The sequence below is a fragment of the Cebus imitator genome, unplaced genomic scaffold (assembly GCF_001604975.1).
Source record: "Cebus imitator isolate Cc_AM_T3 unplaced genomic scaffold, Cebus_imitator-1.0 Scaffold3, whole genome shotgun sequence".
In the NCBI taxonomy this organism is placed as follows: domain Eukaryota; kingdom Metazoa; phylum Chordata; class Mammalia; order Primates; family Cebidae; genus Cebus; species Cebus imitator.
In genome coordinates, this window is record NW_016107318.1 from 12,567,815 (window position 1) to 12,593,157 (window position 25,343).

Genomic DNA, 25,343 nt, shown 5'->3' on the forward strand with positions numbered 1-25,343 from the left:
TCCTGAGGAAATAATTAATTTTACAGCAAAAGAAGCATAGCAATGGCTTAAAACCATAGGATTCATTGTTTCTTAATTACCATGTTGCAGCTGGCCTTATCAGATATAGAAATGGCCCATTAATTGATTATAGTGTCATGTGGGAGGCAAAACCTTGTGAAGTTGGAGTGTTGTTCTATAAGATCAGGAATATGTTTTGAAACATGGCATTGTTTCTTCCATGGCCATATTTTATAAATAGGATTTTAAAAAGACAATTGAAGTGGGTAGAAGAATTGAAGTTGACTAAGATTATTTGAGGAGTAGCAGCCTATACTGGAAATAGCCAAATCTGGTTTCAGTGCATTAGGTCCAGCAAATTTCACAGCAACTCTTGCCTTTTAAAAGAAACATAACCTTAATTTTTTAAATAGGTGGCTAGCCAATGTAATTAAGAGAAAACACTTTCAAAATAAAATTAGCATAATGCAGAACAGGAGTACCATTCTATCCAGCAATTGTGAATCCCTATTCATATGAATTTGGAGATACTGTAATATTAACAGTTGTGTAAAAGTAACTGTTGTGTTTTGGTTAAGTGATGAGTGCTTGGTAAAATGCTGCATGAGAAGACATGTGCCAAATGATGGCTTTTCAGTATTTCTACACCCACCCTAGTACTATTCTTTTTATAGTTAAATTTTAATTGCTGACAGGTTTCTATTTCCTTCTCTTGATGTTCTTATTTTTTATGTCTCCACTGTTGTAATGGTGGAATTTGAGAAGTGTTAGTTTCTTGTTTTATCTTTAATTTTTATTGAATATTCTATCTTCATTACTGTAAGTGTAGCTATTTCCATTTTTTAAGGCTATGATAGCTCAGACAGAGAAAAATGCAGCACACATATTAGCCATAAATATCACTTTTTAGAGTCATTGTGTTTACATTGAATATCAAAGTATTTCTAATCACATTTATATTTCTTAGCAATGTGATTAGACCATGCAGGCAAAAGATAATTTCTATAAAATGCTTAGAATTGGGACATAATAAAACATTCAATTTGTAAACTTACAAAACCTAAACATTCTGGTATTATGTAGAATTTCAAGCCAAATGAACAATGCCATTTTTAAAATGGAGATTTTAAAATGAATGTACTGCATACTGTGCTGCCTTGCACAGTGATATCTCAATTAACAAATACCTTGGATAAAGAACTCTAATTGAGAATCATGCAATTGAGAAAAAAATCCATCAATCATGCTAAGTAGAGCCACCTAAGATTTTACCCTTCACGCAAAAAAGAGTTGAGTGCCTCCATCTGTATCTAGGGCCCAACTGAAGGCAAGTAAATCATTTTTTTAAAAGCCAGCATGTCATTTGTATTACACAATTATCCTCTATAATTTTCTGCATTTTTCTCTCTGTAATTCCTAGGGTAATATGCCCAGAAATTGAAGTGTCTAATGCCTTGTGCTTCTACCTATTAAAATTAAGAAAAGTCTGATAATTGATAATCTACTTTTGTGTGTTGACTGGTTCCCGTAACTAAATCTCAAACTTGACCCATTGTTGCCTTATTTAAGTAATAAATTATTAGTTACATTTTAATTCTGTGTTTTTCCAATTTTGTTGAGAAGTAAAATCATAGCACATTCTTTAGCCCATAGGAGCAACTCTACTCAGTGTATGAACGGTGCTGTATTACTCTTCTCATCCCTCTGCTCTTAATAAACTGTCATGAAGACTAATTCTGCGATGGTTCTAAAGTAGAAATTATTGCATCAGACCAGTGCATTTCGACAAGAAGAAAATCATGACTTACCTCTTTATCTATCCTGATGCCTTGGTGCATGAGTATGGGAAGCTGGATAAGCAGGTGGGCATGACTAGATAGCTGAATAGACATGCTATTGGATGGGGTTTTAAATGGAGTTTTTCCATATTCTAATGCATAATTAAGCTCTCAATGCTTGCTTATTATGCTCCAGAGTGGGCCCAATTCAGGAGCCCAAGGAAGCAGAGAAGCCCACAGAGTTAGGTCAAGTCAAATTAGTAGGCATTTTGTCCAGATTGGCGAGTGGGGGTAAACACTTTAATCATTTAGAAGACAAATAATGATAATTTGGAGGATCTGCATCTGGCTTCATCATAGGAAAAACAAGGAGGTCATCTGGGAGTCTTACCTAAATCGCATAGGAAAGGATGGTTTTTTGTAACAAGCAATTTCCTAAAATACAAAAGGATTGAAGGATTTCTTAATCATTGCTGTTTTCTAGGAGCACAAAACTCAGGTAAAATTCAACACTGTTAGTCTTTAATATCTCCTTTAAGTGAAATAGTAAAAAGTTGGAAAGAATGCTGGCTCTTCTTTAAATGGTCACTCTGTTGTGCAGACAGAGCTTGGCTACAGGTGTCAGGTAAACCTATAGATCATCCACTCCCAAAGTCAACTAAATTGCACCAACTGCAGATGGTGAGATAATTCCACTTTCAGGCGAAGTCATCAACATTTCAGATGACACCTGGGTTATTCCAGCCATTGTGTTTAAAAGGGAAAAAAGGAAAAGCAAAACTCCTTTTTCTTTCTATCTTATCAGTGTCTTGTAATTTCTCCTTCAGTTAAACCAACTCAACTAATAAATAGAAAACAGCCTTCAATTTTGTCAAATGTTTTAAGTATAAAGTTAATACCATTTAGCTCTTAGTCTTGTGAAAATTTGAGATGGTATCCAGTGGTAGTTGTTTGAATAAGAGCAGAAAGCTTGTGGAAGAAATATTTTGTCATATGGAGTTGACATCAATTTTTAAATAATCCCCAGTAAATAACTTTCTAACATTATTTCATTCAGATAACAAATATTTATTTGTTGAGCACCTAGTATGTGTCAGGCACTGAATAATGACAACACAAAAATAAGTAGGATGTTTTCCCTGCATGCCATAATTTCATAGTCTAGTAGGAAGGAATAACATTTAAAATTTGCTTATAACCCAATGCAACAAATACAAGTAGAGGTTAGTACAAGAGCTTGCTGAAATGCAGGAAAATATATAAATAACAGCCCCATGCGAGGACTAGGGATATCCTCATGTAGAACTGCCCTTGAATGAAATGCTGAAAGATGAATGAGAATCGGCTAGACAGAAAGGATCGGAGGACTTTCCGAGAAGTAGAAATAGCAGTGGCAGAGGCATGAAGGCGTTTAAACTATATTGTATTTGAAGACCCACTGGTTATATAGGGTGGACAGAGAGTGGGTATAGTAAAGAAATGGGTGGCTATGTGGCTAAAGAGTGAAGTATTTCTCACAGGATGACCACAGGAATCTTGCTTCAGAGTTTCGTGGATTAACTGATACAATTCAGATTCATGGTCTTCATTGAGACCTGCCATATGAGGCTGTTTGTGGAGTAAGGATCTAAAATTTGCATTTTTTGCAACATCCTTGGAAAGTCTGATACACTCTGGAGTTTGATACTCACTGTTGTAGAGGTTGGCAAATTTGGATGATAAGATTCATGTCTACTAAAATATAGAGATTAAAGTTTACTCTGTACGTATTTCAGAAACAATGAAGGCATTTAAATTGGAGTTAGACATCACATTTTCTGTGCAGTAAGATCATGGGCTGTGCTGTAAGTAATCAATGGGAATGTGGAGTGGGTGGGGGTATGACAAAACTATAATAATGAGTTAAGATGTGATTGCAACAGCATGGGCAGGAGATATTGTTGAAGGTTTAAAGTAAAGTAGGGAGGAAAACGGTTTGGAAGATATTTATAAGGTATAGTTGGCTAAATTCTGTGAGCAATTGGATATGGAGGTTGAGTGGAGAAAGGAGTCTGTAATGACTGAGGTTTTTTGTTTCAGTAACTTGTGTTTTATAAAGGATGTGTGCACACGTCTGTGGGTGTGCTTTTGAATGCTTTACACATATCACCTTATTTAATACTTTCAATGGCTATGAGGGAAGGAACATTTTTTTGTCTGTATTTCATCTCTTTTTCATGAGACAGAGTCTTAGAAATGTTAGCGAAGTTGTCTTAGATCCAGATTTTCTAGATTGCATAACAATTAAGTACTAGTGACAAGATTCAAATTTAGGCAGGCTGAGTCCAGGCTCTGCACCCTTACCCACTACACCCATCATTTCTCCATAGGAATAATTCAAACATTGTTCAGGAAGGGAGGATTGCAATTCCTCTACTCATTTAAACATCACTGAAGTCTTCACTAAGAAAGCCTGTGTTGCTCTGATAATCTGGCATAGATTCTCACACTAGTAAAAGCAATAGTTTGTTTCTCTGTACTCTCTGGTCTTCATCTTGCTTCTGTACTAATTATCCAGTTCACCCTTTTATGAGGTTAAGAATTGAGAGTGAAAGAGCTGGTCTTTCTTTGAAGAGCATAGTATGAAATAAATTGCTCCATTTAGAATAACACTATTGGCCACTTGTGTCCCTGTGGGAATGACATAACTGCTCTTCAGACTGTTGATTTTTTATTTAATAAAATACTTCTTCATAGGTCTCCTTGGGAAGGGAAAGTGAGATGCTCCTTATGTTCCTGCACCTATGTAGTGTAAAAGGAGATCAGAAAATTTATGTTCTGCATAAGAAATGGAAGAATGATTAGGAACTGGGAAGAAAGGAAGATGAAAACAAGGAAAAAGGAGGACAAGTAAAAATAAGAGAAATAAGTTCTTAGTGGTATGGGTGGTCAAATAAAATCAGGTGTTGAATATCTAATTTTACCTTTGCCATGTGATGCAGTTACACATCCCTTACCCAGTCAGGCCAAACGTTTTGCACTGATACTGACTTTCAAGAGTGCTGCTGCGAATAAACAAAAGAAAGGAACTAGGTCCTATAAATCAGTCGGTGTTGATTAGAGAGTATATTACTCTATCGGAGTGATGGAATCTCATAAACACCTAAGAACTTAAAGACAAAAACATTGAGTGGGCTTAGGAAATTTGCACAGAATTGCTTAAAAGCCTGAATCTTATGTCCAGTAAGAAATCCATGGCTTGCTCAATGTTTTTTGTTGTTGTTGTTTTGTTTCTGTGTTTTTGATTTTTAAGCTGAGTAGCATAAAGGAATGGAGGTGAAGTGGTAGGGCAAAGAGAAGGAAAAAGGTGGATGAGAGGGAAGGTATTTGGGAGCAGGGCAACTAAAAGGTGAAGGAGCAGCAGAGGTATGAATGATTTAAGGTGGTCCAAGGAAATGTGAGAAACATTGCAGGTATCATGAATTAATCTCTTCAAAGTCTTTATTAAGAGAATAGAAATGTGTGTAGATTTAATTTCATTTTGCAAGTAGCAAAACTCCTCTAAGGTTTCTTCTGTTTTGCAGGAGCTGGAAATTTAGAAACCACATTCTCTAGATTCTCTTGACTGTATGGATTATAATAAATTTATGCTCTACCAACAAGGTGGATTGGAGCATAATTTTGAAGGTGGAAGGGAGACTAGAGGACTTCATGTTTTCCTTTGGCAGTGCTAGGCAGATGCCATGGGCTTCCACATATGTAAAATTTCTGTAGAGGGTTGGCTGTGATCATCAAGAATAATTTTCTGCCATTTCTTGTCCTAGCTGGCAGACACTGGTTACCACCTGGTTTTCCATACCATTCCTGTAGTGGTGAACCTAAAAGCTAGCACAAGTTACCTCTGATTTTTGAATCTTTAGTTCTTTTTATTTTGTAAGCAATTAATCAGCTATGTAAAATCTCTTTGTTAAAAAATACCATTTGACCCAGCAATCCCATTACTGGGTATATACCCAAAGGATTATAAATCATTTTATTATAAAGACACATGCACATGTATGTTTATTGTGGCACTGTTTACAATAGCAAAGATTTGGAACCAACCCAAATGCCCATCAATGATAGACTGGATAAAAAAAAATGTGATATATGTACGCCATGGAATACTATGCAGCCATAAAAAAAAGATGAGTTCATGTGCTTTGCAGAGACATGGATGAAGCTGGAAATCATCATTCTCAGCAAACTACACAAAAACAGAAAACAAACACTGCATGTTCCTACCCATAAATGGGTGTTGAACAATGAGAACACATGGACACAGGGAGTGGAACGTCACACACTGGGGTCTGTCAGAGGGTTGGGGGGCTAGGAAGGGGTAGCAGGGGAGTGAGGAGCTGGAAGTGCTAGCATTAGGAGAAATATCCATTGTAGATTATGGGGTGATGGATGCAGCACACAACCATGGTACATGTATACCTATGTAACGTGCACATTCTGCACATGTACCCCTGAACTTATAATTAAAAAAAAAATCTGAAAGAGTTTAGTAATTGCACGACATATGAAAACTTTGAAAAATTTAACGTATAATACAGATTGTAATGTTTATGTTTGAAGAATGATCATGCAATTAATTAGTGTTTGGGGTATAAATCAAATCACTTTTGGTCCATAGGTAGTTACCTAAACTCTGTTTCCTCTGTATAAAATGAAGAAAGCAATGCCTGACATCTATGTAAATTATGTATTAAGCAGTAATAAAATATTGTCAATGAATTTACTCATGTTTTTCAGGGAAAAAAAAAAAGAATTCGTACCTTAATCTTCTATAGAAAATGCTTAGTATGCCAAAATTGCTTCTTGGCCATCAGATGATTAAAATAGTTAATACAAGACTAAATGGGCAGACCATATCATTTTTTAAACTTTTATTGCTTGCAATTGTGTCCTATAGCAAGTAACTTATCTCTAAAATTTAGATCTTCTATAAAAAACAAATAATTCATTGAAAATTTAGATAACATGACAAATGTAACAGTCTTCTTTAATATACAAATATAATTGTATATTAATATAATTTTTCTCTATGAGCATGCTCATCTAATAAAAATTCAGATTTTTTTTTACCATAGAAAACGTTGCCTTTATAATCATAGCCTAAAACCCACACTCTTTATTAGTTGCATTCATTATCTTGTCTTTCTTTTACAAATAATTCTCAAAATAAACAAATGTCCATAGAAATTTGAGACTAGTATAATATTAATGACATTCTACACTTAGCCTAATCCTTTACTTCTTTTCCAAAGAAATTTATTGTATTATACCCCTATATTTTTATTGAATAATCCTTTCTCCATATCCAATTCATAACAGGTAATTTTTCCCATCATAATTCTAACTTCCTTTTGCACATGCATAAATTATGGCTGATGTTCTAAACAGATTGCCACAGGAAGTGTGCAGCAAAGAATAGTGAGAAATTAAAAATCATAAGCATATTGTGTCATTAAACATCTCCAGCCTTTCTGGATGGTAAAGAAAATGTATCATTAGTTAGAATAAGTAGCCTTACAGGATTGTAACAAATAATTTTGATTCTCAGTCACTTAAAATCTATGCTTTTATTTCTCATTCATGCTAAATGTCCATTTTAGGTTAGTAAAAAGCTCTCTTCATTATAGTGTGTCAGGGACCCAGAATGTGGGGTGGCATCACCTGAAATACAGTAAGTTACAATGCCCAAGTGCAAGAAGGGCTTTTAAAATCTCATTAGGCCATTAAATTCTATGGCTTTAGATTGACAGATGTCACTCTCAAACTCATCAGACAAGCCACATAACTCCACACAATCCCAAATTAGGCCTGTGCCTGGAAGATAGATGGAATAAATCCAAATATATTTGGCACACAGTATCATTAATGAATACTGCAGAAACTGATAGAGGTGACTAATTTTACAAGGTTTTTATGAATGGTATTATTAGGGTTACATAATTCTTTTAGGTTATACTCATGTGGTTTTGTGTTACATCTCACATGTATCAATTTAGAGAACTCAGCAATTTTTGTTTGGAAGATAATTAATATCCACAGGTAGTCTTTAATAGGATTGCTCTTACATACATTGCATCCTATATTCTTCTCACTTTAACATCGGTGAGGTATTTACTGCAGGGCTGTTATATAGAAGGTAATCAGAGAATATAAAGATGAATCAGTCATACATTATGCTCGGAAACCTATATTGTACTAAAAGAGATAAGACATACATAATTATTACAGAAGTTATAAAATAAAAAGTGTGAGAGTTTCAAGTGGAAAATATCACTTTGGGCTTGGCAGGGAAATGGTAGCAAAAAACATCATATTTTTGTTGGATCTTGAAGGATGAGTAGCATTTCAATATTTGTGGAAGGAGGAAGTGAGCATTGGAAAGAAAGGAAAGATGCAAACAAAGCTATGGTGATAGAACATGGTGATCTAGTAGATCAGCAAAGAACATGTGAAAGAAAGAAGTAATATTGAAAGTGTAGTGAATATATGGCAATAAAACAGATAAACTTGGTTTCAGACATCCACTAAGTATTTCATCTGCTATTGTATAAATATCATAAAGTTTTGGAACATGGTCTAAGGAATCTAGGTAGACCAAAAGATGAAATGATACTTCTGCTTTCTGACACTGAATTGAGGAAATTTGCCTCTTAGCATGAATGAATTTTGCAACCAGTATTTTCAGAATAAAAATTCAAAATAATCCCAGCAAAGGTTAACTCTACACTTTTGACAAATAGAGCTATCTAATGTAAGACACAATTGATTACTGGGGGGACTGGGACTATAGAGGGCATGGTAATAAAAATTCGCTTATCCCTTTATTATTTTAGCAAGCACTTAAACTCTATCTAACAGCACTGATTTAGAGGTGAATGAAGGCTGTGGATAAGGGGGACTTTTAGTTTACTTGGGAAGACTTTATTTAACAAATAATGACAGTCAAGTGTAATAACTGTTATGATGGAGAAACGCTCTAGAAACATACAGCTGGAATACTTAATGGAGGAGTCAGGGAGGCTCTTCAGAGAGAAATAAGATTATTTTACATCTGTTCTAATGTTGTTGTTTACATTCCAGCTTAATGATTGTACTCTCTGTTGTTTATGGTAAGAAAAGGCAGGAGAGGTGTAGGTAGGCAGACTGGAATCCTAGAAAACAATCTTTAGTTGACTAAGTGTATCAGCGAGGGTTCTTAATTACACACAATACAAATCAAGCGTAGTTGATTAAAGCATAAAATGAATTTATTGGAAAGTTTTCATGTAGCTCACAAAATCACTGGGAAGGTTGAAGAAACAGATGAATAAAATCAGTAGAAACAAGAGAGGTTTTGTAGACAAAACAATAGCCAAAACCATGCTTTAGAACTAGTTTGATGACAACAGCAGTGCCCCTTCCCATAAACTCAAGTCTCAGTAGCATTCCCAACTGGTACTGGTATTTTGCCAGTAAAGTGCGTGTATTGGACCTGGAGAAAGCTGTCCTGGGAGGAGAATACTGCTGCCACCATCGCTAGTGACTCCATAATGGATTCCTCACTCTTACCTAATTCTCTGTGTCACCATTTCCCCATTTAAAGTACAGATGGGTCCAGTTTACTGTGTGGACAGACTCTAAAGTGGCCCCTACAATACCTACCCTCTGAGGCTTTCGTGTAATCCCCTCTCCTTGGGTGTGGGCAGAACCTGAGACTTGCTTGTAGGTAATAGAAAATAGTGATTGGAAGGTATGTGATTCTGTTACATAAGACTGTAATACTTCCTTTCCAAAGAGACAGTCTTCCTTACTGACTTTGAGGAAACAGGCAGCCATGCTGAAAAGTACCACCTGGCAAGAAACTCAAGGGTAGCATCAGATGACAGCAAAAATGGAAGCCCCCAGTCCAGAATCCTCAGGAAATTGAGTGCTGCCAATAACCACATAAACATGGAAACAGGACCTACCTCAGTTGAGCCTGAGACAAGACTACAACCCTGGCTGACAATTTGAGGTGTTATGAGACCCCAAGACAGAACATCCGCCTGGTTAAGTGCTGCCCAGACCGTTCTGCCTCAGAAACTATGAAATTAAAAGTGCATGTTTTTTAAGCCACCAAGAGTGTGGCTACTGGTATACAGCAATAGATAACTAAATCTGTGACAGAACCTAGACCTTGGGCCCAAGCCTTATCTGTGAGAAGTACTGGAAAAATGAGCATCTGAACTTTGTAGCTTTCAGAACATGAGAAGTCTCAGAGGATGGAACCTAGTTATATTTGCTTCCTAGAGTTCCTACAACAATTGACCACAAACTTGTTGACTTAAAACAACAGAAATTTATTCTTTAATAGTTCTGAAGCTCAGAAGTCCAAAATCAAGATGTAAGCAGGGTGACGCTCTTTCCAAAAGCTCTAGTAGGTGGTTCTTTGCTCCTTTCTGCTTCCAGTGGCTCCTGGCGTTTGTTGACTTGTGGTCGGCATAATTTCAGTCTCTGCAACTGTCTTTGCATTGCCTCCATTTTTGTGTCTCTGTGTAACTTTTTCTGTCTCTTTTATGGCTCGTCTCATTGAATTTAGGACCCACCCCTAATTCAGGATGCTATAATCTCAATCGTTACCTTAATTACATTTGTGTTAAGTTTCCATAAACACAAATGTGCTTTTTTCTTTTTTTAATACCCTTCTTGGTGTCAGTGAAGTGCTTCTTCATGGTGAAGACATACACCAAAGGTATTGCCATTGTGATTATTTTATTCTATCTTAATTATATTTATATTTATTTTTATTTATTTATTTATTTTTTTTGAGACAGAGTTTCGCTCTTGTTGTCCAGGCTGGAGTGCAATGGCACGATCTCAGCTCACTGCAACTCCTCCTCCCGAGTTCAAGTGGTTCTTCTGCCTCAGCCTCTTGACTAGCTGGGATTATAGGCATGCGTCACCACTCCTGTTGAATTTTTGTATTTGTGGTAGAGACAGGTTTCACCATGTTAGGCTAGTCTCGAACTCCTGACCTCAAGTGATCCACCCGTCTTGGCTTCCCAAAGTGCTGGGATTACAGGTGTAAGCCACTGCACCCAGCTCTATCTTAATTTATCTGGCAAAATTTGACATGAAAAGCCACTATTTCCAGTATGGTTTGTACTACTTGTTTACAGTTTAATAAAAAATTATTTTGGGGAAATTTAGGAAAAATTTTACTTTTACTGGAGAAAAAATTCTTAAATCTAACATCATATCCATAATTTCTCTGTATAAAAGTTCCCACCTTAGCTCTCTCCTACATTGATACGTGAAGAAAGTGTCCACATTACAATCCACTGAAATAATAAAGGAAATAAACTCTACATTCACATCATTGATATGAAGACCCTGAAAAACACTCTGAATGGAAGATTTTTCTTTGACTATGAAATTGTTTAAATGCTGAGCATATTTCCACTTGTCCTTTATTCAACTTCGAAAGCAAAAAAGTTTTACTTGAGCTTTTTGAAATCAATGATTCTTTCACTTATGACATTGTGGCCAATGAGGTCATATTTATTGTTTTAAAGGTTCAAACTAGATTCTGGAAGTGAGGCCCAGTAAAGAACCCTCTGTAAAATTTATTCTGAATTTCTACATGTTCAGGAGGAGTTCTGGGTAGGAATCATTTATAAAGGAAAAATTATTTTGATATAATTAAATATAAGACCTTGTAGTCAACTTTTGTTATTCAAAACAAAATTGGTTTCAAACATTCTAAATAATGTTTTCTAAGAATCTGCATACAAATCCAGTCGTCATAGATTAATCTTACCAGAAGATGTTGAAAACTGATATGATTGGTCCCCAAGCTGCCAGCTACATACTCTTCAACCTCTTTTGATCTGACTTTGTTTGCTACAACCCCTCTTCATCTAGGAGTTAGATATTATCTTCTGCTCATATAGCAAATTCTTGAGGGTAATATTGATTTGACGGTGATTCAATGTCAGTTCTCCTCTTCATACAATTGGCTGCTTCTCTGCTGTTTAAGCACTAAATTAATAAATATTTTTTAGTATCAGTCAGCATCATGCTAAAGCTCAGTGGTATTGAGTGGAGTCCTGACACAGCAAGAGTCCTCGACAAGCAGAATTCTGTATTTCCTATACAATATTGAGAGCTTTTAGTATATATAACTATCTGTATAGTAAGTGCTTAAGCCACTCACAAATATAAAGAATGAATATAATCTTGGGTCACAGAAGTCAAAACTTTCATTAGCAAGCTTCCAAACATTGTGAAATCACATGGGCATTAAATTTGAATATGATATTTGTCACCTATTGATCACCAAAATTGATATAGTATCAAGCTCTGATTCAAGGTAGAGACATCAAACCCAAAATGCTGTCTCAATCTTTTACTTTAAATATAGACAAAATACTGACCTCCAAATCTATCTGTATGACTGATTGCAAATATTCTTTGATATTCAACTTTCTTCTAATAGCAAAAAAAATCACCAAAAAGATTGTGCAAATATACATCTAAGCAATCAACCCAACAAAAACTTAATACCATTCAAATGAGCTTCTTCGAGGTATAAATATCTTAGTCATCTATTCATTTATTTTAATGTATTTATTCATCGACTGCTCTGGGCCAGGCCTTGTGGTAGGTGTCTTTTAAAATCCTGTATTAGGTGTTTTATTTCCCTTAGTTCTGATAATTCTTCGGAGTAGATATTTTCCTCCTTTTATAGATGAAAAAAGTCAGACTCAGCAAATGTGGACTTCAGCAAATAAGTTATTTGACTTCAACATACTCTGTAGAGTTATGTAAAGTCAAGATTTATGTAAAGTAAATAAACATATAATAGGAACACTGTTTTGGCAGCAAGTATACTAACAGTGGATTAAGCAACTTCTGCTTTACTTTTCTCATATAATCAGATATATGTAGACAGTCTAATAGTATTAGTTCACTAGGTCAAAGATGTCAAAACCAACATTTCTGAAATCCCCTAGGTCTCCCTCCTACACTCAGTTAGAAGCATCATGTTAGTATTTCAAGAGGAAGACAGCAAGGAAGTGGTGCTGGTGATAGTAATTCAACTCCTTTACTTGGGGAAGAGCTTTCCCAGAAGCCACCCCAAAATATTTGTGTTTACATACCAAGATTTTATCACATGACAATTCTCTATTGCAAGAAAATCTGACAGAGTGAGTGTTCATTTTTTTTTTTTTTTTTTTTTGCTTCTGTGATATAAACAGCAAAACAAAAAATGTAGTGAATGGAAGTTGGGTTTCTCAAAAAATTGACTAGAAATCATCATAATTTGAATCTAAAACTAATGCCTGTATTTTAATGGTAGGAAAAAAATATACACAGGCAATAACAAAACAACAAACAGGAAGTCAGCTTGGAAAAGAGCTTGCTAGAGTGTGTGGAGAGATGTTCATTCATATGTGTGTCTGTATTTACGTGGCAGAGGTGAGTGAAATACAAGGATTAATACTGGGAACTTAGATCAAAAAATAGACATAGGAAAAAGGATCAAGAAAAAAGAGTTAAGAGTTAGATTTTATATGTGACAGCTTATTCTTAATCCTGAAAAATTGCAGAAAAAACACTCAACATAGTTTGATACCCTCAGTAGCTTCTTATTGCCTAACAACTTTGGTAGATCCTCTTAACTTGACATGTTGGGTCATTTAGTGTTTGGCTTCAGACCCATTTTTGGGGGGGCGGGCAGGTTTGTGCATTTTAAAAATTTTACTTTAAGTTCTGGGATACATGTGCAGAATGTCTTAGAAAATGATTTCTCATATGATGCTTGTCCTGATTTTTAAGATACCTCATCATAAGGTTTATGGCTAGTAATTAAGTCAAAGAATTATTGTCTTCTAAAACAGATTCTTCATGAGCCCCAAACGAGGTATTTTCTGTTTAGAAAAAATGTTTTAAAATCAACAAGTATAAATCTTAAAAAGCAGGACAAGCATCATATGAGAAATCATTTTTTAATGTGCTGTGAAATGTACGTTGAATGTTCACATTCAGCTAGAGAGATCCAAAAGTCTTCATGTAGAAGTTGTTACCTAAGACAAGTCTTAGAAAATGACTAAGACTTTGAATAGCAGACATCATGCATAAAAGCAAGAAAATATTAAACTGATTAAGATGAAGAAGAGCATGTAAATAAGAAAAATAAAGGGGATATCCAACAAGTAGGTTTGACCTATATGACTGGAGCATAGGGTTATTAAGAGCAGAAGGTAAACCAAAAATGGGTCTGGGATTGATAGCTGCAGCAAACACCATGGTACATGTAAACCTGTGTAAAAAACCTGCACATTCTGCACATGCATAGAATCTGTAGTGTTCATGGTATATGTTGGCCTTGCAGCAAATTCAGCTACTGTCCTTTAAACTAAGATTGAAGTTGTGTCATTTACTTACTAAATATGTTACTCTGCTGCAATGTAATGTGTTAACATCTGCACTGTACTCAACAGAAGAGTCAATTACTGTAATACTCCTGATATTGAATCACTAAATATGACCCTTCCTCAATGACAGCAGCTTAAATTGGATTTCATCTTACTAAACTAGCTGATTATTTGATCTGTGCTGATTGCTTGGCATTATGTATACCAATAGCATTTAAGAGTTTATTATATGCTTCTGAAGCTCATAAAATATTGAGTATAGTTTTATTACATGATTATATTGCAGGGCTACCAAAGCCAGCAGGATGGAGGTGTGGCAGAGTAGAAAATGTTTAATGACATAGCTCAGTGTGTGTCATGGCATCCATATTTCTTCTCAATAGGGGATCCACTAATGTCATAAACAGAAAATTAAAAATCAGCTCTTTTGTAGGAAAAGTAATGTTCCCTCCCATTGTTGTAGTTTGTGTAGAAGACAGAGGCAACTGGAGGAGAAATTCACATATACAAAATAGTGCTGGAAGGCACAGCAGGATTGGTATTTAGAGAAAAGCAAATACCAAGGCTGGTATTTGAAATATTTACCAAAGAGCTTTCCTCAGATTTTCTTGTACCCTTTGCACTTCCCCCTTTGGAGGAACAATACAGCACACAAGCATTTTAAAAAATAGAATTCTATAGGATTACCAAAATCCAATCCTCAGCTTTTCAGAAGCCTAAACTCTCAAGAATTCAGATATCACACGCCACAAGGGATAACTTTGAAAGAAAGGATGAGAAAACAGACTACCCACCTTATCTGTCTCCCCAGACTAATGGAGTTTTTCTAGGAGAAAACGAGAGAAGGATGAGAGAGAATGTAAACAGCTTAGTATGTGGCTTTTCTTTAAGAAGTAGGTTTGTGCTGCCCCTGCTGCACCACATGAAGAGGTCTTGAGGAAGGAGATGGGGAAATATTCAGGATACACTTGGTGTGACCACGCATTAAGAATGCTTAGAGAGCTAAAGTAAAACTAAGATGGTGCCCTCTGACGTATTATAGTGTGAAAGGTACCCAGAGCCTGATGGATTTCAAATTCATAAAATATATCTTTCATGTATGGAGAGCATGGCAGCCATGGCCTAAGAATTAGTGCCCTAAATTTGGAATAAGCAGCATCCTGGGTGAATCTATGATCTTAGGTCAGATGGGAACACGTATGTGTCAATGGGTGCTAGAATAGACAAATAATGTAGACTTATTGTGTTATCTCACTCCTAATGTGGCAAGAGCATAATGTTACATAAACCCACTCTTCCTCTGTAATTTGTACAGCCCATTTCTGAAGGAATGTTTATTTAAAATAAGGCCACTAAAATATAATGCTTCAGTTTTTACACGCTCTAATTTGTGGCTTTTCCAATACATACAGCATACCATTGATAAGGACCTAGTGCTCAACCTGAACTTTGAAGAAAGATAACATACTTTCCAGATTTAGAAATGGTAGCTAAATACAACACATCAACATTCACTGTAAGTGAGTATAAAAAAAGAGCATCCCCTGATTCAGGACATGGACTGTGTAGGCAAAGGAATGGGGAACAGAAGAGGATCAGAAAAGAGACTTAGACTTAAAGACACAGTCTCATTTCTGTCATTCTCTAAAAAGGATAAATTTCAAATATTTATTGCAACGTAAATATAGAGTAAGTAGTATATAATTGCAGAAAGTAACATAAGTTGATCCCTGTTTTCGCATCATGAGTTTGTCTTCAGCATCTTTTCTTCATATGTCCTGAGATTAAGAACACCTCCAGGCCGTGTTACAGAAATCGGTATTTGACCAGAGTATCTCCTATCTGAATGTTATGTCAGGAGGGACCTGGATGGACAAAATAACTTAGCAATATACCTCACCAAATGCATTTTATCAAGGCTTTTTTATTTTCTGGGTTTACTGACTACTCTATGTCCATGCTGGAGTCCTTTGACTTGTTTGACGTAGATGTTGTAATACTTCAATTTTCCAATTATATATGGGTGGATATAATTTCCCCTAAATTTTTATCAAGCACATTTTTTAAAACAAGCAGTGTTACTAGATGATCAAAAAATGGCATTCATATTCCATCTCTGTGTCAACCCTACTCGAGCCTCACTGTAAAAAATATATTCTGATACTTAACCTAGATTCTCATGTGGAAGCCTAATGTTTCCTCAAAAGTATTCAGTGTGTAGAGGAGAGTGGGAGAAAAAAAATCAATGTTTACTTAATGCACTTACCCATTTAGAGTATCAAATGTGTAACTGTGGAAGAGAAATAAAATTTCAAAGTAAAAACAGAAGAACAGACTGAACTATCCTACATGTTTAAATGCCTCAGATATAAGGATCTGAGAATACACAGACTAATGTCCTACACAGTACTTGATACACATATTTCAAACAAAAACTGTGCTAACATAGGCCTGGGCATACTTGTTGGGGTTAGCTGAAGTATGCATTGCCAGCTAAAACAAGTTTTTATCTTGAATCCTAAGATCAAATTTTGAGATAAGCAATTTGAACTAGTTTCATTTTAAATGTTTAAGCTACTGTCAGAAAAATCTTTTAAAACACTTTGAAACCCACTAAATAAAACAAAATAGCATCTTAATATTTGTGGTGTTGTCCCTAGTACAAGTAAGCAATTCCAGAAAGGGCTAGAAACCTGTAGGAGATGTGTTTTTCTATATAACTTTGGTGTCAGAGTTTGTTGACAGTGTCTATATTCTAGGGCAAGCATGTGGGTCTCTTATGTAATGAATAGGATCACAGCTCCAGAAGTCCAAGGAAGGGAAAGGCAGTTTGTCACCAAAACTTTGTGCTTTGTCTGTGTCTAGAAATCTTTTGGTCCTGGGTTTCCTACAGAATCACCTCTTTATATTTTCTCTTCCCTTTTCTTTTCATTGTCATGACTTTTGTCTTCTGATCAGGGTTTCTGATCTGCTCTGATGATAGCAAGTAATAGTTTTTCCCCCTTTTACATTGCTGCCTTGTCCCTAAGACCTCAAGTCCATATTACTTGAGATCAGGCAGCTGTCTGCCCATTGTTATTTCACTGAAGTAGCTAGGTCTTTGAGTGTTTAGTGTGAGGTTCGAAATGATGTGGAAGGATAGGGAAAAAAAGAAATCAATATTGTCAATTAACTGTGTTCGATGATAGAGGGAAATTGAGGAAAGACACACTATTATTTAAGGGTATTCAGTAAGGAATAAATAACCAACAGAGCAGCAGTTGTAACACCAGCCCAGGCCAATGCTAAGAGCTGCAACCTAAATGCCAGGAATCTGGAGTTGATTGGTCTACCTTTTAGGAATGTGACCTTCATGTGATCTTGGGCAGGTCACATCAGCTTCCTGGGTCTCAGTTTCCTCATCAGAAAAATTAGGAGTTTGGACCAGATGAATTTCAAAGTTGCTGTCCGATCTTACGGAATAGGATGCTTTTACTTTTGCTTTGAATTCTGTTAGGCAAAGTTTCTGTTTCAAAAATAATATAGGTCACCTTTAGTTATATATATATTTTTCTTTTTGTACCAGCTGAGCTGGCCTTCTTTACATCAGAAATCCTGCAAGAGAGAATCCTAGGGAGTGCTGAAAGGAATTTTAATCCATTTCGCCCAGTGCAGTTACACAAACAGAAAATTTTGTGATGCCCAATAAATACTTGATAGGCTATCAATTAGCTCTCCTAGAAAATGTTCACAGATCATTTAAAAGAAACTATTTTGCTGAAAAAAATCAAGGTTTTAGGTATGACTTCCAAATAGTGATTTGTATTTAATGTTCTCCCATTGCTAACAGCCCCTTTAGTGAACGCTAAGTATGTATCATTTCCACCTGATTAGATGTCCCCAATTTCTCTAGTCATTCCTCATATGACACGGTTTCTAGATCCCTCAGGCCTATGCCAAAATTTCTGTGAAAATTCTCTATTATTGCAACTGATTTCTCATTAATTGGTGGGACTGTGGTTCAGTACTTTTGCTAAAATTCAGAAAAGTCCACAGTCAACCGAAAGTCTAGGAGATTTATTTACATTGCAAATCCAGGATATACTGTCATCAGTTACAGTGCAGGAGATCATAATCTGCTAAAGAAACTGTGACAAGGTTTTTGGGAGTATAAAGCATACAACTTTGGAACTTGTTAAACAAAAAAGTGGCCTCAGTATAGTTGAACATATGTTTCATTAATACTCTGGGAGAAATGGCACCCTTTGCAATTAAAATAAAGGTAATGGGGAAAATTAAGGTTTTGATCATTTATACTTTAAAATACTGTCACATGTGCAATACTGATGAGGCACTTGCCTTAAATCTGTAAGGCATAAATAAATACAAACACGAGAGTATTTACACAACCATTCTTGACAGAAAGGGAAGAAAGCTTATAATTTCTGAAACATTGAAGAGCTCAATTAATATTTCCAACCACAATGCAAATTCTAAAATGATTAACGATGAAAAATCTTTACATCCTACTTCGTAGAACCTTTAAATCTGTAGGATCATCCCTGACAAGAAGCTAAATCTCTTTGAGATCAAGCTTATTTTATAGTCATGTTTTTTCAATTTCTGAAGTATGCCTGACTTCAGATGCTAATTTTTTTTTAAATCTGATATTACAGAGGTAGAGGCTTTTACTTTAGGCATTTCTTGAACTTTATCACTTTTTAAAATTCATGAGTTATTTCTGACCTCCTGTTACCTATAGAATATACCACTTATTCTATCCTTAAGGCACTACACACTTTTAGTCCATTCTATTTCTTCCCCTTCCACTTCCCAAGGTGACCAAGGATCTCATCTCATTACAGCCTCAGTTCATAGTCCCAAATTTCCTCATATAAATCATTTAAATCAAGTGGCAGTGAGTAATCCATTAAATGAAGGTTGTGGGCACAATTCCTCTACAACTTTGAACTTTTGAAACTAAAAAAACATGTTTTCTGCTCCAAATACTCCCAACAAGCAATCATGATGGGGCAGGCATAGGAGAACAGTTATAGGCATTCCTGCTCAAAACAAAAACCAAAACACAAATATGAAAATTAAAGTAAAACAGAATAAGAAATCTTAAAGTAATTTTGAAATGCGGCTGGATAATCCAGCCAGACTTCCTTGATTAAGTTTCTAGGCCTGGGAACAATCCTCCGTGGCTCTTGATTCTGTCTCCTGGGCACTGGGTTATACCTTTGGGTTCTTGGTTCTGTCCTCTGTGCCATCCTTGTTTATCCACAGTGGAGCTGAGTATTTTTTCTCAACCTTCCCATAAAATTCTGGGAGTTCAAGAGTCTCTTTTAATTTCACACTCTTTCTATTACTTGTCCTCCAAGTGGAAAATGTTCCTGTTGACATAGTATTCTCAAGAATTTTGTGGACCTTGTGTGTTTTTATAGGGCATTTATTCTATTAGATAAAGGCAACATCCTTTATCTTTATTCTATTGGATAAAGGCAACAGAGTTTTGAAATAATGGCTTTTCCATCCTGACCTTCTGTTGAGGTGGTTTAGGAATAATACTCTCGAGCTTCCTGGAGGCCTTCTGGTTTGATTGAGATGTTCTGTAGGAACATCTTAATGTCTTGTGAATGAATACTCTGACCTTTTGATCTTTAGAAGCTCCAGCAAAAGGCTATAGGGTCAGTCTTTTCTCTAGAATATGTTTCCAGACAGTCGATTTCTTAGTTTAATAGCTCTTCCCTCAATCTCTCGTCTTTCCTCTCTCATTTTAGTATAAGCTGCAATAAAAAATCAGGCAGAATCTTCAATTCCTTGCTTGTAGATCTTCTTAGCTCAGTATTTAGATTCGTCACATGTAAATTCAACTTTCTACATAACTGTAGGACAGTTTCCACCACTACAGAACAAAGATCCAGCCTCCTTGTGCCAGAGTTCAATAATATATTCTCCTCCTCCTGAACCCTCAGTAGCATTTTCAGCATCCATATTTCTACTAACAGTCTGTTCAAGGCAATTGAGGCTTTCTCTGACATGCTTCTCAACATTGTTCTCCAATGTCCAGCTTCTTCTCACTGCTTAGTTTCAAAACCCTTCCAAATTTTCAGGTATTTGTTACAGTAGCACCTGGCTTCTGGGTACCAAAATCTGTATTAGTTTTCTATTGCAATGTAACAAACTGCCATAATTTAACAGCTTAAGACAACAACCATTTGTTAACTCACAGTATATAGGTCATAAGTTGGTACATCTGGGTTCTTTGCTCAAAGTAGCTAATAGCTGACATCAAGATGTCTTCTGGGGCTGCAATTCTCATTTGAGGTTTGGAGTCCTTTTCCAAGGTCGCTGTATGTTGGTAAAAGTCAGTTTCTAGTGATAGTGTGATAGTAAGTCTGAGATCCTTCTCTCCTTGGAGAGGAGGAGCTATCACCTGGGGGGCCTCAGCTCCTCATGGTCACCTCTTTCTATTGGCAGTTTATAAGATGATGCTTGCTTTCTCACTGGCCAGCCAGAATGCATCTTTATTACAACTTCTTCTGCTACCAGTTGGAGAAAACTCTACTTTAAAGGGTTCATGTGATCATGTCAAGCCCATCTGAATGATCGCCCTTTCTTAAAGTCAGCTGTGACACAACCTAATCACAGAAGTAAAATCTATTAACTTCATGGTCCCTAGGATTATACAGGGCATGTACTTCACAGGGATGGAAAATCTTGGGAAACATCTTAGAATTCTACCTACCGTTATAATAATGTTAAATTGCCTTGAATGATATCATTTAGCTCAATGGCTGCCTCTAAAGGCCTATATAAATCAGGTTTAATTCTCTTTTTTTTCTCATTCATATATAACAAAGAGGCAATAATAGTTGCAAAGTTCCCAGAATTTTTGTATTCTGAGCTTTACTATTTTAAGTAATGTTTGATAAATCCCAGTAAAATCTATATTGAGATAAAACTTAATACACTAAGTATAACAGAAACCTAAGTTTTATATAAATAATTCATGAAGAAAAAGTCTTTTAAATACAAATAATTCAGTTTCACCCAAAGATAAAATATCTTTTATTGCAAAAATTGGGCTTATAGAAATATTTATGAAAAGAGAAAAAATGTATTTTACCTTATGCGCATTGCATACTAATAAATGTAACTATTGGGTACAAAAGGGGGAAAATAGTTTCGTATATATATGTGCAATTGAGGAACACTTAGACAATCTTGGCTGCCAAAAAGTGTTTAGGCATATATTTAAAAAATAATAATAAAAAACATGAACAAAGAAATTCCTGGGTCCCATTCTGAAAGATTCTAATTCAATTGCAGTACCTAGTCATAATCTTAGAAATGGCACTAGCCAAGGTCCTTAGGAAGCTCACAATCTAAAGTAAGAAAATAAATACTTAAAAAATCAGTTTGCACCAAGAATTTAATGTTAACATTAAAAACGGAGAGGTTTCTCCATCTATTGAGCTAACCATGTGGTTTTTGTCATTGGTTCTGTTTATGTGATGGATTACATTTATTGATTTGCATATGTTGAACCAGCCTTGCATCCCAGGGGTGAAGATGACTGGATCATGGTGAGTAAGCTTTTTGATGTGTTGTTTGATTTCATTTGCCTGTATTTTATTGAGGATTTCCACATTGATGTTCATCAGGGATATTGGCCTGAAAATTTTCTTTTTTGTTGTCTCTGCCAGGTTTTAGTATCAGGATAATGCTGGCCTCATAAGACCAGTTAGGGAGAAGCCCCTCTTTGTTTGTTGTTTGCAATAGTTTCAGAAAGAATGGTACCATCTCATCTTTGTACCTCTGGTAGAATTCAGCTGAGAATCTGTCTGGTCCTGGGCTTTTTCTGGTTGGCAGGCTACTAATTACTGCTTCAAGTTCAGAACTTGTTATTGGTCTATTAAGGGGTTCGACTTCTACCTGGTTTAGTCTTGAGAGGGTGTATGTGTCTAGGAATGTATCCATTGCTCCTAGATTTTCTAGTTTATTTGAGTAGAGGTGTTTATAGTATTCTCTGATGGTAGTTTGTATTTTTATGGGATTAGTGGTGACATCCCCTTTTATCATTTTTTATTGTGTCTATTTGATTCTTCTCTTTAGTCTGGCTAGTGGTGTACCTATTTTGTTAACTTTTTCAAAAGAACAGCTCCTGGATTCATTAAATTTTTGAAGGGTTTTTAAAGTCTCTATCTTTCAGTTCTGCTCTGATCTTAGGTATTTCTTGTCTTCTGCTAGCTTTTGGGTTTGTTTGCTCTTGCTTTTCTAGTTCTTTTAATTGTGATATTAGGATGTTGATTTTAGATACTTCCCTTGTTCTCCTGTGAGAATTTAAGTACTATAAATTTCCCTCTAAACATTGCTTTAGAGAATCCCAAAGATTACCAGAATCCCAAAGATTCTGGTACATTATGTCTTTGTTCTCATTGGTTTCAAAGAACTTATTTATTTCTGCCTTAATTTCATTATTTACCCAGTGGTCATTCGGGACCAGGTTATTCAGTTTCCATGTAGTTGTGTGGTTTTCAGTGAGTTTCTTAATCCTGAGTTCTAATTTGATTGCCCTGTGGTCTGAGAAACTGTTATAATTTCCATTCTTTTGCATTTGCTGAGGAGTGTTTTACTTCCAATTAGGTGGTCAATTTTAGAATAAGTGTGATGTGGTGCTGAGAAGAATGTATATTCTGTTGATTTGGGGTGGGGAGTTTTGTAGATGTCTATTTTCAATAATGAGATCATCTGCATCTCATCCTGGCACTTCTGCCACATGTCACTCAGCATGTCTCAGAGCTTGGCCTTCTGCAGGTCCATCTCATCCAGGTGGTCTTGAGCATCTTGTTTCTGAGCCTCGAGCTCCTGCAAACTGCTTGGTTCCTGGTCTAGGTCATTTCGTAATTCCTGTACCTCGCTGGTTTTATCTCATTGCCTCTTTCTTTTATCTAATGTCTTATTCCAGTGAATATTTCTCCCCTTGTAATTGGGCAATCTGTTAACTGATGTCATCAAGCTCCTTCACACCAGTAAACTCCCCGGAGCTCAGAGAGCCCAAACTGCCTGGGCCGGGTGTGCCTTTCTTCGAGGGTGGGACCATGTCTGGCAAGAGGACTTGAGGGGGATCGATGACTTTACTGACCTTCTGCTGAATGAAATACACAGCTAATGCGAATTGGTCTTTGCTTAACTTCCCCGTTTGCCTCGTGTCGGCCAGAGCCCATGTGTGTGCTAGAAGGTTCTGGGTGAGGCCCGAGTGCATGAAGGTCTCCTTCACCTGCCACTCACGTAACCGTCTAAGTCCAGGGCAGTCTTTAGGAATATTTCCTCACATCGCATCTTGTCTGCCACTGGCATCACCTAGTTCACTGTTGGCTCTGTTCATTAGAGGCTGTGCTTGGGGGACAGGCTCCCTGTGCTGTTGAGGCTGCTGATGCTGCCATGGGACAGTGTGGTACAGAGGCTGTCTTTTGGAAGGGGGCTGGTTGGCGGGATGGGGACAGCACCAGGGAACAGTCTTCCTTCTCTTGGAGGGTGGGATGAAGGACAGAGGCAGGGTGGAGGGCACGGGCTTCTTCTTGAGGGCTTGGTACACCAAGTGCATTGCAACAGTGAACTCTTCTCTGTCCAAGTGCCCATCCTTGTCAATGTCACTGAGGTCCCAGACTCAGCCTATGACATCAAGAGGCAGCTTTGCGTTCATGAGGACCAGCTTGACCTTGTTTCCAGAGAGCAAACCATTGATGGGTAAAACACTTTCAAAAATCCCATCAAATTTGGTCTTTTCCTCCACCCTCACAGCCTAGTGGACCTCTGCAGAGTGTGGCGTGACCATCAGAGGGCTGCTAGTGTCATGGAATTCAGGAGGCGGCATACTCAATGTCCATATATAACTATATGGTAAATAGCTTTTCTTGTTGCATTGATCTGTTTACCATTATATAATGCCCTTCTTTGTCTTTGTTGATCTTTATTAGTTTAATGTCCATTTTATCAGAGACTAGGATTGCAACCACTGATTTTTTTCTGTGTGTGCTTTCCATTTGCTTGGTAAATATTCCTCCATTCCTTTTTTGCCAATGTGTTTCTTTGCATGCGAGATGGGTCTGCTGCATGCAGCACACAGATAGCTCTTGCCCCTTTATCGAATTTTCAAGTCTTTGTCTTTTAATTAGAGCATTTAGCCCACTTACATTTAAGGTTAATATTGCTATGTGTGAATATGATCCTGTTATTATGATGCTAGCTGGTTATTTTGCCATTGATGCAGTGTCAATGGTCTTTACAATTTGATAAAATTCACCCCTTCATGCTAAAAACTCTCAACAAACTAGGTATTGATAGAATGTATCCCAAAATAATAGCTATTCATGACAAACCCACAGCCAATATCATACTGAATAAGAAAAAGCTGGAAGCATTCCTTTTGAATACTGGCACAAGACAAAGATGCCATCTCTCAACATGCCTCATCCACATGGTATTGGAAGTTGTGGCCAAGCAATCAGGCAAGAGCAAGAAATAAAGGTATTCAAATAGGAAGAGAAGAAGCCAAATTGTCTCTGTTTACAAATGACATGATGGTATATTTAGAAAACTCTATTGTCTCAGCCCAACATCTCCTTAAGCTGATAAACAGCTTCAACAAAGTCTCAGGATAGAAAATCAATGTGCAAAAAACACAAACATTCCTATACACCAATAATAGACAGAGAGCCGTATCATGAGTGAACTCCCATTCACAATTGCTACAAAGAGAATGAAATATCTAGGGATACAACTTACAAGGGATGTAAAGGAACTCTTCAAGGTGAACTATAAACCACTGCTCAAGAAAATAAGAGAACACAAACAAATGGAAACACATTCCATACTCATGGTTAGAAAGAATCAATATCATGAAAATGGCCATACTGCCTACAGTAATTTATAGATTCAATGCCAACCCCATCAAGCTACCATTGACTTTCTTCACAGAATTAGAAAAAACTACTTTAAATTTCACATGAAACTAAAAAAGCCTGTATAGCCAAGACAATTTTAAGCAAAAAGAACAAAGCTGGAGTCATCACACTACCTGACTTCAACTTATACTACAAGACTACAGTAAACAAAACAGCATGGCACTGGTACCAAAACA

General features: G+C 36.4%; 1 pseudogene; it reads right to left on the reverse strand.

The window, feature by feature from the left end:
* Positions 1 to 16,477: 16,477 nt before the first annotated feature.
* The window catches only part of LOC108305870, a 31,166-nt pseudogene continuing 22,300 nt past the window's right edge, over positions 16,478 to 25,343 (reverse strand).